Source organism: Pituophis catenifer, unplaced genomic scaffold (genome assembly GCF_029215685.1).
Source record: "Pituophis catenifer annectens isolate HBS135680 unplaced genomic scaffold, rPitCat1.0.hap2 SCAF_6, whole genome shotgun sequence".
NCBI lineage: Eukaryota > Metazoa > Chordata > Lepidosauria > Squamata > Colubridae > Pituophis > Pituophis catenifer.
In genome coordinates this window covers 55,449,577-55,462,027 of record NW_027256886.1, presented here as the reverse complement: position 1 = coordinate 55,462,027, position 12,451 = coordinate 55,449,577, and the positions used below count along the sequence as shown (strand labels likewise).

At 40.0% G+C, this 12,451-nt stretch overlaps 1 protein-coding gene across 5 annotated transcripts in view; it reads left to right on the top strand.

Annotated features, from left to right (window-relative positions):
• The first annotated feature begins 4,711 nt into the window (after window positions 1–4,711).
• FGFR2 (fibroblast growth factor receptor 2) overlaps window positions 4,712–12,451 on the top strand; it is a 121,794-nt gene continuing 114,054 nt past the window's right edge. For 2 of the 5 annotated variants that reach the window (XM_070945734.1, XM_070945732.1), the window contains exon 1: window positions 4,712–5,583. The gene's annotated coding sequence lies outside the window, so the exon portion shown is untranslated. The remainder of the gene's footprint in view (window positions 5,584–12,451) is intronic. The other 3 variants (XM_070945736.1, XM_070945735.1, XM_070945737.1) reach the window with 2 other exon arrangements.

The window sequence follows — 12,451 nt, the reverse complement described above, 5'->3', positions numbered from 1 at the left end:
GGTAGTAGCTCTTGATGGAATCATCCTCTCCCAGGAGCATTGCAGATGGAGGCAATGGCCAGGAAGTATGTTGCAGACCTTCAATGGTGCATCTATTGAGGTTTAACTGGACTAGAGTGCCCCAATTTCAGTAACTCACAATCAGATTTCCTTGCAACTGGATTACCGTAATGCACTCTAAGTGGGACTGCCTTTGAGGATGATTGAGATGCTACAGCCTGGAACAAACTGCAGTGGTAAACCATTAGTTGGGAAGATCCATAGCGTATGTGAATACTGTAGTTTTTGCACTGTTTGCCATTAAAATTCTGGGCCAATTCAAAGTGTTGATCATTACCTATAAAGTTCTACAAGAAGTGATATCCATGTACAGTTCTGCCCATCCAATTCAAATACTGAAGGAGGTCAAGGAGGCTTGAACTAGAATTCAAACTTTTTTCCTCCTATGGAGCTTGCATGCCAGGAGATATGACTATCTCCTCCTGTCCTTTCGTTCTGAAAAGCCCTCTCAGTTGAACTTTGAGACCCTATAATTAATTATTAGTGCAATATTTGCATTAAACCTTTCCTTACCCAATGCCACTCATGGGCCAGAAGGCCCTTCACCATAAAAAGATGGTACAATTTTTTTTAGCTATTTGCATGGATTTTCTATTAATTCACAAATGAAAACAATTATTTTAGCCTTTTTACATTGCCTAAGATGAAGATATAAAAACCATCTCAATAATAAATTCTCTATTTATATTTAGCTAAAATCTTTTCAGCACAATCTAGAAATAAATAAATCATCAACATCTGGTAAAATAAAATGTTAATTTGTCTTCTGTTTTTTTTTAAATAAAAAACAAATGTGTATTGTATATCCATAAAACGTTGCATTGATTTCCGTGACATTTGTGTCCTATTTCACTTTGATAATAATTTATCAGAGCAAAATTCTTTCCGGCTTTCCATATTAAAAATCTGAATTTCTTGTATATAGCTACTCTTCGGGTTTTTAAACAGTGCTCTCCAAATAAATGCATTGTTGCCCCAATGCCTTCTTTGTGTAGGTTTTTGAATGTTGTGCATATCTGTTCCTGAGTTCATTGTTGTTTTCCCTAGACAGGATAGAAATGAATAGAAAGTCAATAACGCTGGGCGTGACCCTACAGTGAGTCAGGCCCATAGGCAAGAATCACTGAAGAAAATTGGGAATTTCTCCTGAGCTTACCCAACCCCAGCTGTTCCACTTTAATTTGGGGAAATAAAAGTATGAAGGTCCCAACATGTACCCCCTATGTTGCCATCAGATGGAGAAGAACATTCAGAATACTTACATTGACTGTGTTGTTAGTCCATGTAACTTATGAACATGCAATGGAGGAAAACCTTTTTGACTCCTGCAGTTTAGGCCACTTTTATGTTAACGTTACTGACACTGTTGTGCATTCATATTTTTCCTCTGCCAGTATTTTAGCAGTGTGGAGAGAGAGAAAATATAAGTTTTTGTTTTTCCCGATTTTCTTCTGGTTCCTTCCTCTCGCCTCACTTTGTTGCAGACAGAATCAGAGAAGGAAAACGTAGAAAAGGTGAAACATCTCCCCTAATATGTCTTCAGTGACATTTGTGCTTGTTATTGCCACTTACTAAAAAGGGTTCAGATCAAACTGTCTTCCCAAAATATAGGATTGAGACCCCTTCTGTAAAGCCACTAGCTTTGCCTCCCAAATAATTGGAAGCAGTTTCAAGCTACCAGGCAGCATTCACTAAATGCCCTTTCCTTTCTTGTTTCTTTCTTGTTTGTTTGTTTGTTTGTTTGTTTGTTTATTTGATTTTTATACCGCCCTTCTCCAGCAGGACTCAGGGTGGTGAACAGCCAAGGTAAAACATAGCATACAAAATTTAAAACAATTTAAAAAGATATTAAATAATTTCGGCCCACAATTTAAAAACACCCCAATAAAATCAATTACAAATTAAAACCGAAAGATGGGATCAAGCCAGCCCGGCTAGATGAAATAAGTGAGTTTTAAGGGCCCAATGAAAAGTCCGGAGATCCAGGATCATGCATATCTCTAGGGGTAGGTCGTTCCAAACGGAGGGTGTTAGCTAGCCAATGTGGATTTTTTTCCCCCAATCATGTAGAGTGTTTTTTTTTTTAAATGATAATTAGCAAATAGATAGTCTTCACAAAACCAGATTGTGTTTGGAAGAATACAAAGCCACCTTCAGCATAACTGGAAACCCTAGCTGAAGTGACAAGCTATCTCTTTGCTTTTTATTTTAGAAAAGACTGGAGAAATTCAAGAAGAGTCAAGGTGAGTTGGGAGCCAAAGGGGAACTGACAACCTCACCATTTTAGAGGAAAAGTATGAAAATGGTATGTGAGAATGACCTTGGGAGACAGAGGGAAGACCTGTAGCCTAAGCAATAATCTGATAATAAAATATGAACCTGAAGGAGAGTAGTGGAAAGTAGAGAAAGCATCTCAGAAGAGACTCACCTAGCTTTTTGGAGCATAAAAATAAGAGGCGGAAGGGGTTCTTTCAGAATTGCAAGATTTTGTTGATGTCAACTCTGTTAAATCTGTTAAATCTTACATTAAAGATAGAGTTGATATTTACGGTTGTGCTTCTTGCCAGGGCTATCTTGAATGTTTGTCATGATCTTCTCCCCCTCTCCTCCCCCCACCTTTTGTATTACCTCTCAAACAACCATGTAGCCAACTTCTGAGTGAATTGAGTTTGCAAAGACCACTAGAAGTACATAGCATCGTGGAAATATACATGTTCCATGCCAAATGTGCATATCCTGTATACATGGCCCCAGAAGCACATTCTACTGATGTTCTCAATGCGAAAATGTTACAGATATAGAATTGGCCCTTAAAATCAGACCAATCTGCATAAGAATTTTGTTTCCTCTTGCATATTTATCTTTCCATAAGAAAACTGTAGAACTAATGTGGTAGAATAGGTAGCTAAGAATTCTGCCCAGGGACAGGGATTAATTAGTTTGCTTTATGTAAATATTTATATCATTTTTATTGATTATGTGCAATCAAGTTATTATTGACTCTTAGTCACCACATAGATTTTCTCCGTGACTTTTTGTCCCTAACCCAATCTTTCAGATCTTCTATCAGGGCATTCATTGCCATTGTAACTGTGTCCATCCAACTTGCTGCTGGTCACTCTCTTCTTCTCTTCTCTTCCCTTCCATTTTTTCCAGGATTAAAGCCTTCTCAGGAGAGCTAGATCTTAACCTAATGCCTCTGTCGTAGGATAATTTTTGCCTGGTCATTTGTGCTTTGAATGAGAATTCTAAGTTGATTTGTTCAATTATCCTTTTTTTTTCCATGGCTGTCCATGGTATTTTCTTTTCCAACACCGAAATTCAAAGTTGTCAATACTCTCCCTATCCTACTTCTTCAAAGCCTTCAACATACACTTCCAGGGAATACCATGTTTTTCATGGTTCTGCTCTTTCTAGCTCTTTTATAGAATACAAATATTTTATCTTGGTTTAGGTAATAATGAAGCTGCCTAAAATGAGAAAAAGACTGATTTCAATTTTTTTTCCGGTTCCTATGACAGATTAGACAAGGGGTGTCAAACTCATGGCCTTAATGTTATCGTCACCTGATGTATCACAACTTTTTCCCCCTTCACTAAACTGGGGGCGGGCGTGGCCTGCATGTGATGCATCCAGTCTGCAGGCTGTGAGTTTAACACCTCTGGACTAGTCCTTCACTTATCAGCTGTGTATGACTGAGTATAGATTATTGTCTAATATTTGACTGTTAAAAGTTCCAGTCTTGTTCATGGGAGATTGACAGGGCAACCAGAAAAAATTATCCAGACTGACTATTCTTGCAAACATCCCTTGCTGATACCAAACATCGTCCTAAATCGGCCAAAAAATGGAAGCATAATCATCGAAATTGTCCCCAAAGTGCTTTTTTTTCCTCAAAAGGTAGCTGGAGTTTATTTTTCCTCGAAGACATTTTGCCTCTCACCTAGGAAGCTTCTTCAGTTCTGACTGAACATCTCGTCCAAGAAACTTCTTCAACCAGAACCGAAGCCAATTGCCTTTTATTTATTTATTTATTTATTTGTTTGTTTGTTTGTTTGTTTGTTCAATTTATATGCCGCCCTTCTCCGGAGACTCAGGGCGGCTTACAATGCATTAAGCAATAGCCTTCATACTTTTGTATATACCTGCTTAGTAGGGCTTTCACCCCCCCCCCAGTGGTGTTCTTTTTTATACAAAGTCAGCTTATTGTCCCTACAATCCGGGTCCTCATTTTACCTACCTCGGAAGGATGGAAGGCTGAGTCAACCTTGAGCCTGGTGAGATTCGAACTTGCAGTAATTGCAGGCAGCTGGTGCTAGTTAACAGCACTTTAGTCTGCTGCGCCACCAAGGCTCTTTTTTGGAAAAAAGAAAGAAAAAAAAAGGCACCTTTGAGACAACCATGACCTGGATGACTGAGAATCCCTCCTAGACAAATCATCGAAATTATTCCGTGTTATTCCAGACAGGATAGAATATTGACTGTTCCCGTTTCTCCAACCCCACTATAGTTTAGTGAGGCGGTTAAGAATCGGCAAAAATTTGGGGCGTGTGTCTGCGGGAGAAAGAAACGAAAAGAAAAGAAAAGAAAAGAAAAGAAAAGAAAAGAAAAGAAAAGAAAAGAAAAGAAAAGGGCTGTTTCTGCGGGGCCGCTTGGAGGCGTTTTCCCCACGGCGCGCGCGCTCCTTTAAAATTGCGGGGAGACAACGAGAGGCGAACCCCACTTCTCTCCAACGTATATGAAGCGCGTAGTAGGGGAATTGCTGCCCCGCTCGTGATTGGTAGAAGAACCGTCCAGGAAACGGCTCAGGTTTCAACTTCGGGGGAGTGACCAAGCGAAGGAGGGGAGGAGAGGGAGAAAAAAGGGGTTTGTTGTAAGAGTTGATAAAGCTTTAGAGTTTGGCGGCGAGAGGATTCTGAATGGATCCCGAATGATCAGGACTCGAAACATCTCTATTACGTCCTGCTTTTTTTTGGAAAGAGAGACAGAGAGAAAGTTTTGGGAACGGCCGTAGTCTTTCTCCATCTGGATCCTGGAGTGAAGCGAGGAGAACAACACAAAAAAGTTTTTTTTTTTTTTTTGGATCCTCCGATTTTTGTCTCTCTCTCTCTCGTGACTGTTTTAAATTTAATTCTTTTTTTTCCCCGTCCTTTTTTTTTTTTTTTTTAAACTGAACGCTTCTACCTCCACTCCCCCTCCTCCGCCGTCTGCCCCAAGGAGTTTTGGAGCCGAGGGGAGAAAGAAGGGAAAGGGTTTGAGGCGCGGGGATGGAGGTGGTCGCCGCCGAATCCCCCCGCCCGGGTTCGTTAGGACTTCGGACCGACGTCTTTGAGCGCCCGAGCGTGGAATAAAGTCGGAGGCGATTATTGTGGGATTTTTTTTTTTTTAATTTTTGTTATTTTTGCCAAGCTTGTTTCTGTCTCCTTCTTCTCCTCCGGACAGCCTGTCTTCGTCGCTGCGTCCGGTACGCACGCCTGGGTAAGGGAATCAGCAGATCGTTTTGTCGGAGCCTTTTCATATAAGGTAATTGGACCGGGCTTGGCTTGGAGATGAGAGGCGCACAGCGGCCGGGGAAGGGGAGGCGGAGAAAAAGAGGAGTGGGGGGGGGGGGAGAGAGAAGAGAAAATCGGCTGGCCAAGACGGCGTAATCCCCCGCTTTCCAAGCTCTCAAAAAGCACGGATCCCTCCAACTCTTTCTTGCTAAGCTCCCCGCGCCCCGCTTCCCAAACGATTAACTTTGCGCTCGGCGGAATGGAGAATTTGCAACGTGCGGTTGCCGGTCAGAATTTGCAAGATGGTACATAGTTGTGTTGTTGTTGTTTTTTTTCTTCCCGAGGCGGGGAGGGAGGGGGTGGGCATCCGGAGCGGGGTCGTTCCGAAGTTTGGCAGCTTTGTCAAGCTTTGTTTTCTTTCTTTCTTTCTTTCTTTCTTTCTTTCTTTCTTTCTTTCTTTCTTTCTTTCTTTCTTTCTTTCTTTCTTTCTTTCTTTCTTTCTTTCTTTCTTTCTTTCTTTCTTTCTTTCTTTCTTCCTTCCTTCCTTCCTTTCTTTCTTTCTTTCTTTCTTTCTTTCTTTCTTTCTTTCTTTCTTTCTTTCTTTCTTTAAGCGAGTTCTGTCGTTTAAGTGGGTGGAATTGGTTAAACCAGGTGCAGCCCTACCTACCCAGACAGGGACCCTTGGGTGGGTTGAGCTGCAGCCCCCAGTTGCGATCCGTCTGACGTGATGGAGTGGAGGGGCTGCTTCTCGGGAAGAGCCGCCTGCGGCTTCTGACAGGTTCCTTCTTCTCTCTCTCTCCCCCGCCTAGTAAACCTATTTCAATCCCTTTTCTAAACGACGCTTGTCATGAGCGAGATTTCACGATGTGGTGCTTTACGTGGAAGAGTTTACGAGGGAATAAAAAAAAAAAAAAATTCCAGGCGTACTGAGTTTGACGGGAATCGAACTCAGGGTGGGGAATGAACGTCTCGGCTGCGCGCTTTTCGCTGCCTCCCCGGTTCCTATCTAGCAGATCGATCTAGAATCTTTCCTGGTTCTCTGGTTTTTCAGGATGGATCTTTCCGCCTTTGCCTTAGCAGTCCTTGAATCTGAAAAGCCCCATTATGTGAGCTCCTGATGTCCATAGTGTTAAGAGTGTTCCCCTCTTCCAAGTCTATCCTCAAAACTTGTTGTACTAATGCCTTAATTATTACAACAGGCTTAATTAAATTCCCATAACTCTTTTCCAACACTGGTTTAACAGAGAACGCTGGAAGTACAAATAAACATTTTAGCCTATGCCAAGTTTTTCCCTGCCCCCCACTCCCGATTTATGAGTTGGCTTCAAGGGACAGAATCTCAAGTTCTCCCTGGAAGAATTTTACGCTGAGGTCTTTAGCTCCAGCATCGTGTTTTTAAAATGCTGAAGACCCATCCTGATCCCTCCGATGACGTTCCAGATAATGAAATATGCACGGCATGTTGTAGTAAAAAAAAGAAAAACAAACGTTGCCAATTATCATGGTTGAAACAGGATCTGAATTGTAGAGCTCCAATTTGCTTGGCATAATGTTTAAAGGACTTTGATTTGAAGAGAAGGGATTTCAGAGGAAGAAGTGGCTGTGGCTTCAGAGGAACAAGTGGCAGCCTCAAGTTACATGAGCTCGACATATGTCATACCTACATGTTTGCAAATTCTTTTACTTATTGCACCGAAGACCCAGCTAGGAAAAATGATAACACATGGAATCCTTTAGTGACTGCTATACAGCAGTATGTGTATCAAAAGCAAAGATTTAAACGGGCTTAGTAGAAACGTGCTGTAGTACTAATGCAAACCAAAAGAATTTATCCTTGAGGATCTTTACTATTTCAGGTCTCTTCCCTTTTCAGGGTTCAGAATTTAAGGAGAGAAAGAGAGGAGAGATACACAGAGAGAGAGAGTCTCTTTCACTCCCAATTGCTGATATTTTAATATATAAAAATGTCCTTTCAAATAATGGCCCATTATTTGGTTGGTATGAAGCACCCTTCGACATTTCAAACCTCATTGTCTTCCTTGTACAAATCCCTGTAAATCTTCTACTTGCCTTTACTCATTTTCATTTGAAAAGCCTGTTTGGTTTGAATAGGCTGCAATAAGCAGCCCCAGTACTCTTTTGGAATGTCAATTAAAATGCAGATTTCTTTCTCTGATCCATAGAGGTCTTGGGAGACACACAGGCTAGTCCTGAGGGTGGAGGTGGGAAAGTGATTGAAAAGAATTTGGACAATGCAAAACTATTGAGGCTGCTGGGCTGTTTTCCCAAATAACCTTCCAGAATTAATGTTTAATAGTTGATCACTTTGAAGATTATAAAGCAGAAAGAGAGAGGGGGCCCTGGTGTCCCTTGGCAATCAGCTCCAGTGTGCCATCAATTAATTGCTACCCAGTTAATTGGTTATACGGGCACTGATACATCAATGCACATATTTATTGCATTACTTAATGCCTAATAGGATAGACAGGCTGGCATATTGATTTAGACAACATACCGGCAACAAATTCCAACCACTCGGGGGACTGATAAACATCACACACATAACAATGGGATAAGATTAAAATGAATACTTTGGCTTCAATTTAATTACTGCCAATCTAGAACAAGTACTACTTGTTTGCTTGTGTGTTTTTTTTTAAAAAAAGAAAAAAGAAAAAAATGTAGAGCTTACAGCTTGAAGAAATTCATTTTGGCTCCCAACCCTGGACTGTTTCCCTCCCCACTCCAATGCTTGTCACTTTGGAACAACACTTTGGGCAGGTATGTGAAGAGGTGAAAATTGACTTGATGAGCAGGGTGGCAAGGTGAGCCATCAATCATGGGTGGCTGACAACTCCGCCCAGTATACGGCTGAGAGGAGAGACAGAGTTCCCTTTCAGAGGGAAAAATAAACACCATGTGAGGCTTTTGCTCAGCCTAAGACTCCAAAAGGGATTATGCTATTGTAGTCAGGAAACCAGAATTGTGAGGGCCAAAAAAGCATGCTGAGGCTGTATTCCAAACATTGGGATGGGGGTCCGTAATGACTCAGCATAGGCGGTCTCACTCATAAGATCATTTAGTAGCAGTGCCAGCAAAGCAGGTTGAATAAATAGTTTGGTTTTGTTTTTTCACCTGTGTGCCTTCTTCAAGATAGGCCCATCTGCTTTAGGAGATGAGGATGGGGTTCCATAAATTGGGAGAGGGAGGTACTAATGTGTGTTGGAAGAAGAGTGATGTAGTTAAATCTGACTTTGGTATGAATTTAAGAAGGCATAATTGCTTCCAGTGCCTGGAAGAATGAAAAGCTGCTTTTGTTAAAAGAAAAAGAATAATTGAAATTGGGTTCATTGGCCCTTGTCTTAGTTGATACTGGCTCTGCTAAGGAATATTTGTAGAACTACTGAATTCAGAGTTGGAAAGGACTGTTTAGAGTAGACCATCAAGTCTCACCCCCTGTTATGGACAGCAATCCAAATCAAAGTATCCCTGACAGATGGATCTCCAACCTTGTTTCAACAAATTGCTCTAACTGATAGGGGGTTATTTCTAGCATTCAAACAGAATCTGCCTACCTGTAATTTAAATCCATTATTCAGTGTCCTTCACTGTCTGTCTGCATGTATGTTAGGGAAAAGATGTTGACTTCTTTTATATTTCCAGGAACTTGAAGAATGCTATTCTATTAGAATTATTTCTTTCATTTATACTAGACTCCATCTTTCTATTTTGACAAGTACTTAAGGCAGGTACCATATGCAGCCATTACCCTTTCCTCTTCTCAAAGCTAAACATGCCTAATTCCTTCAGTACTTCTCTTCATAGGGTATGCACGGTATGCCTTGAATATTGCTTTCTTTGTTCCTCATTTCATTCCCTGAATTTGTCCAAGTTCATTTCAAGCCCTTCTTAAAGTGTGCCCAGAACTGGACAAAGTACTTTAAGGTAAACTCACCCATCTTTTAAATTCTGCAGAACATATAACATATAGGACACTCATTTTTGCAACGACTTGCACTCTTGATTTCCACTGGGTTCAATACCTTGTTTCTTCTTAGCAAGAGCATGCTAAAGATTGCAGGTGTTGGAAGTGTTTAGAAGATTTTTACACAGAACACAACTCTGCATGTCAATTGTTGTCTATAACCAATATAGAACTCCAGAGGTTAAATTGCTTCCTATGTCCCTTTTGTAGTACAATCCATATTTCCTAAATTTCTTTATGCTTAGAGAAACTTTATGACTGGACAGACTGATTGAGTCTCACCAGGCTAGAAAGAAGACTTGAGTTCTAATCCCAGTTTAGCCATGAAAGCCAGCTGGGTGACTTTGGGCCAGTCACTGTCCCTCAGCCCAACCCACCTCATAGCATAGGAGGACGAAAGAGTCTTAGGTATGTTCAACATTCTGAGTTATTTATAAAACAATAATAAAGGCTTAATATAAAATTAATAAATGAATGACCAAATAAATATGAACAGTTCATGAAAAGGAATCCTGCCCTATCTCTGTTTACCCAAGCATATTATTGGAAAAGATAAAAAGAAGAATGGAATGCGGATACTGCTTCTGAATTATGAAGATCCACTAGCAGTATTCAGATTTAAAGTAGTACATTAGACAATCAAGACTGAATGTTTTTATTCCTTTGAGAATATAACATACCTTTTCCCCAATCTAGTGTCTTTGCAATTGCAACTCTTACCATCTGTAGCCAAACTAAGTGAATGGGGGTTATAGGCAACATCATTCAATACATCTGTAGACACCAAGCTGGGAAAGATTTGAAAAAAAACAACAACCTGATAATACAGTTTTGACCAATGTGTAGCAAACCTCAACAGGATTTTATTTCTATTTCTTTGTTCTTTCTTCTATTCCTTTGTATGCAATTGATGAAAGTTGCATGATACTTGAGTGCTTTCCTTTTGTGCCCAGAATTATTTTACAAGTGTGTCTCATTTGTAGTGTAAAAATTATTGAAAGAGAAAAAAGAGGCAAGAATGAATGAATGAATGAATGAACCTGAAAACCTGGAGAAAATAAGGAAGACCAATATTTAAATCTTCCTGGTAGCACTATGTGTGTGTGTGTGTGTGTGTGTGTGTGTGTGTGTGTGTGTGTATATAAGTGAAAAGTGACTTATGACCATTTTTCACACTTACGACCGTTGCAGCATCTCCATGGTCATGTAATCAAAATTCAGATGCTTGGCAACTGGCTCATATTTATGACGGTTGCAGTGTCCCGGGGCCATGTTATCCCCTTTTACGACCTTCTGACAAGCAAAGTCAATGGGGAAGCCAGATTCACTTAACAATTAACAATAATTTAAGAACTGCAGTGATTCACTTAACTGTGGCAAGAATGGTCCTAAAATGGGACAAAACTCACTTAACAAATGTCTCACTTAGCAGTATAAATGTTGGGCTCAATTGTGGTCGTAAGTCAAGGACTACCTGTATTTTGATTTCCATTATAAAGGCTGGGATTGAGATGGAAAGAAGTATCTAAGCTCAAACACTGAGTTCAAGGACGAAGGGATACATGTGAATCACAATCAAGGGATTGATTTTACAGCTGTTTTTGTTATCTGGTCTTCCTTCCATTCTGCTGGTATGGGGATAGAACAGTCCCTCTATACTTCTCCAGTCAGCCTGATTTGCCATACTTAAATGGAAATATAAACCTGCTAGGCAGGGACTTCATCCCTTGTATGGTCTGGGCAGCATCTACCTTGTTGAACAAGAATAGTTATAAACGTCATCGTGGCTAATCCTGAGTTCCTAATTTCAGGACTACTCCTTGTATATACAAATGGACATTCCTGCCCACAAATCATGAACTCAAGAAACAGTCTGTCATGCAATAACTTGCTCCAGAGCAGAATCCTCAGATAATTTTGCAGACGTAACTGCCTGAAAGGACACTTTATTATATACTTCCAACCAAGTAAGGCCATCTGTCCCTGAACTGAACATGGAGTTGCTCTATCTTTTATCTTGCAGTGTATGAAGGCATGAACCTTGATAAAGAGAATCCGCTCTAATTGATTCTTGGCCTCCAGCCATGCAAATTCACAGGAGAGCTGCACAGTGCAAAAATAGAATGCAGTAATTTTGCAAAATGACACATGATAAGGCTGTGCATTTCGACAGTTATATTATTTGCTAAATACAAAATTCTTTTTTTAAAAAAAAAATACTGTACTTTAAGCAACAATCAAAAATTGGGAAAAAAAATGCTATGCCGGGAAAAAAAAAACTAGTAAAATCAAATCTCTTTCAGCTTCACTTTTGATGATTTAATAGATTTTGTTTCCTTTTTTTTTTTTTTTTTTTTTGGGCAAACAAATTCCTGCAGTTTTCTTGGCACATTTTCAGAAGTGATTTGCCATTGCCTAATACCTGGGGCTGAGAAATAGTGAATGGCTGAAAGTCACCTCAATGACTTCATGCCTAAAGTGGGATTAGAACTCATAATTTTCTAGTTTCCAGCCTAGTGTATAACCACAACATAAAATAGCTTTTTAATGGATGGATGTACAAAGTTTCCTTAGTAAAATACATAATTGGCTTGCCATTGTCTTCTTCATTTACTCAATTACCCTATAGGCTTGTATTTGTTATTGGTCCTCCAGTGAGATACTAAACAGGTCTAACTGTGGTTTGTCTTTTTTGTTCAGCTCTAAGGTCAACTAAGTGTTGCCATCTGATTGGTTATCTAAAAGCATACAGAACCTTCAACATGTAGTGAAACCACACATTCCAAATTTCCCTTATCTGGAGACGTATCTTCTAGTCCAGCAATCACTGCTAGTACTTCATATTAGTTGTTTCTATTTAGTTATTTTCAGTCTTGTTAGTATCTTCCAATCAAAAGAGTCTGGATTGTGTAAA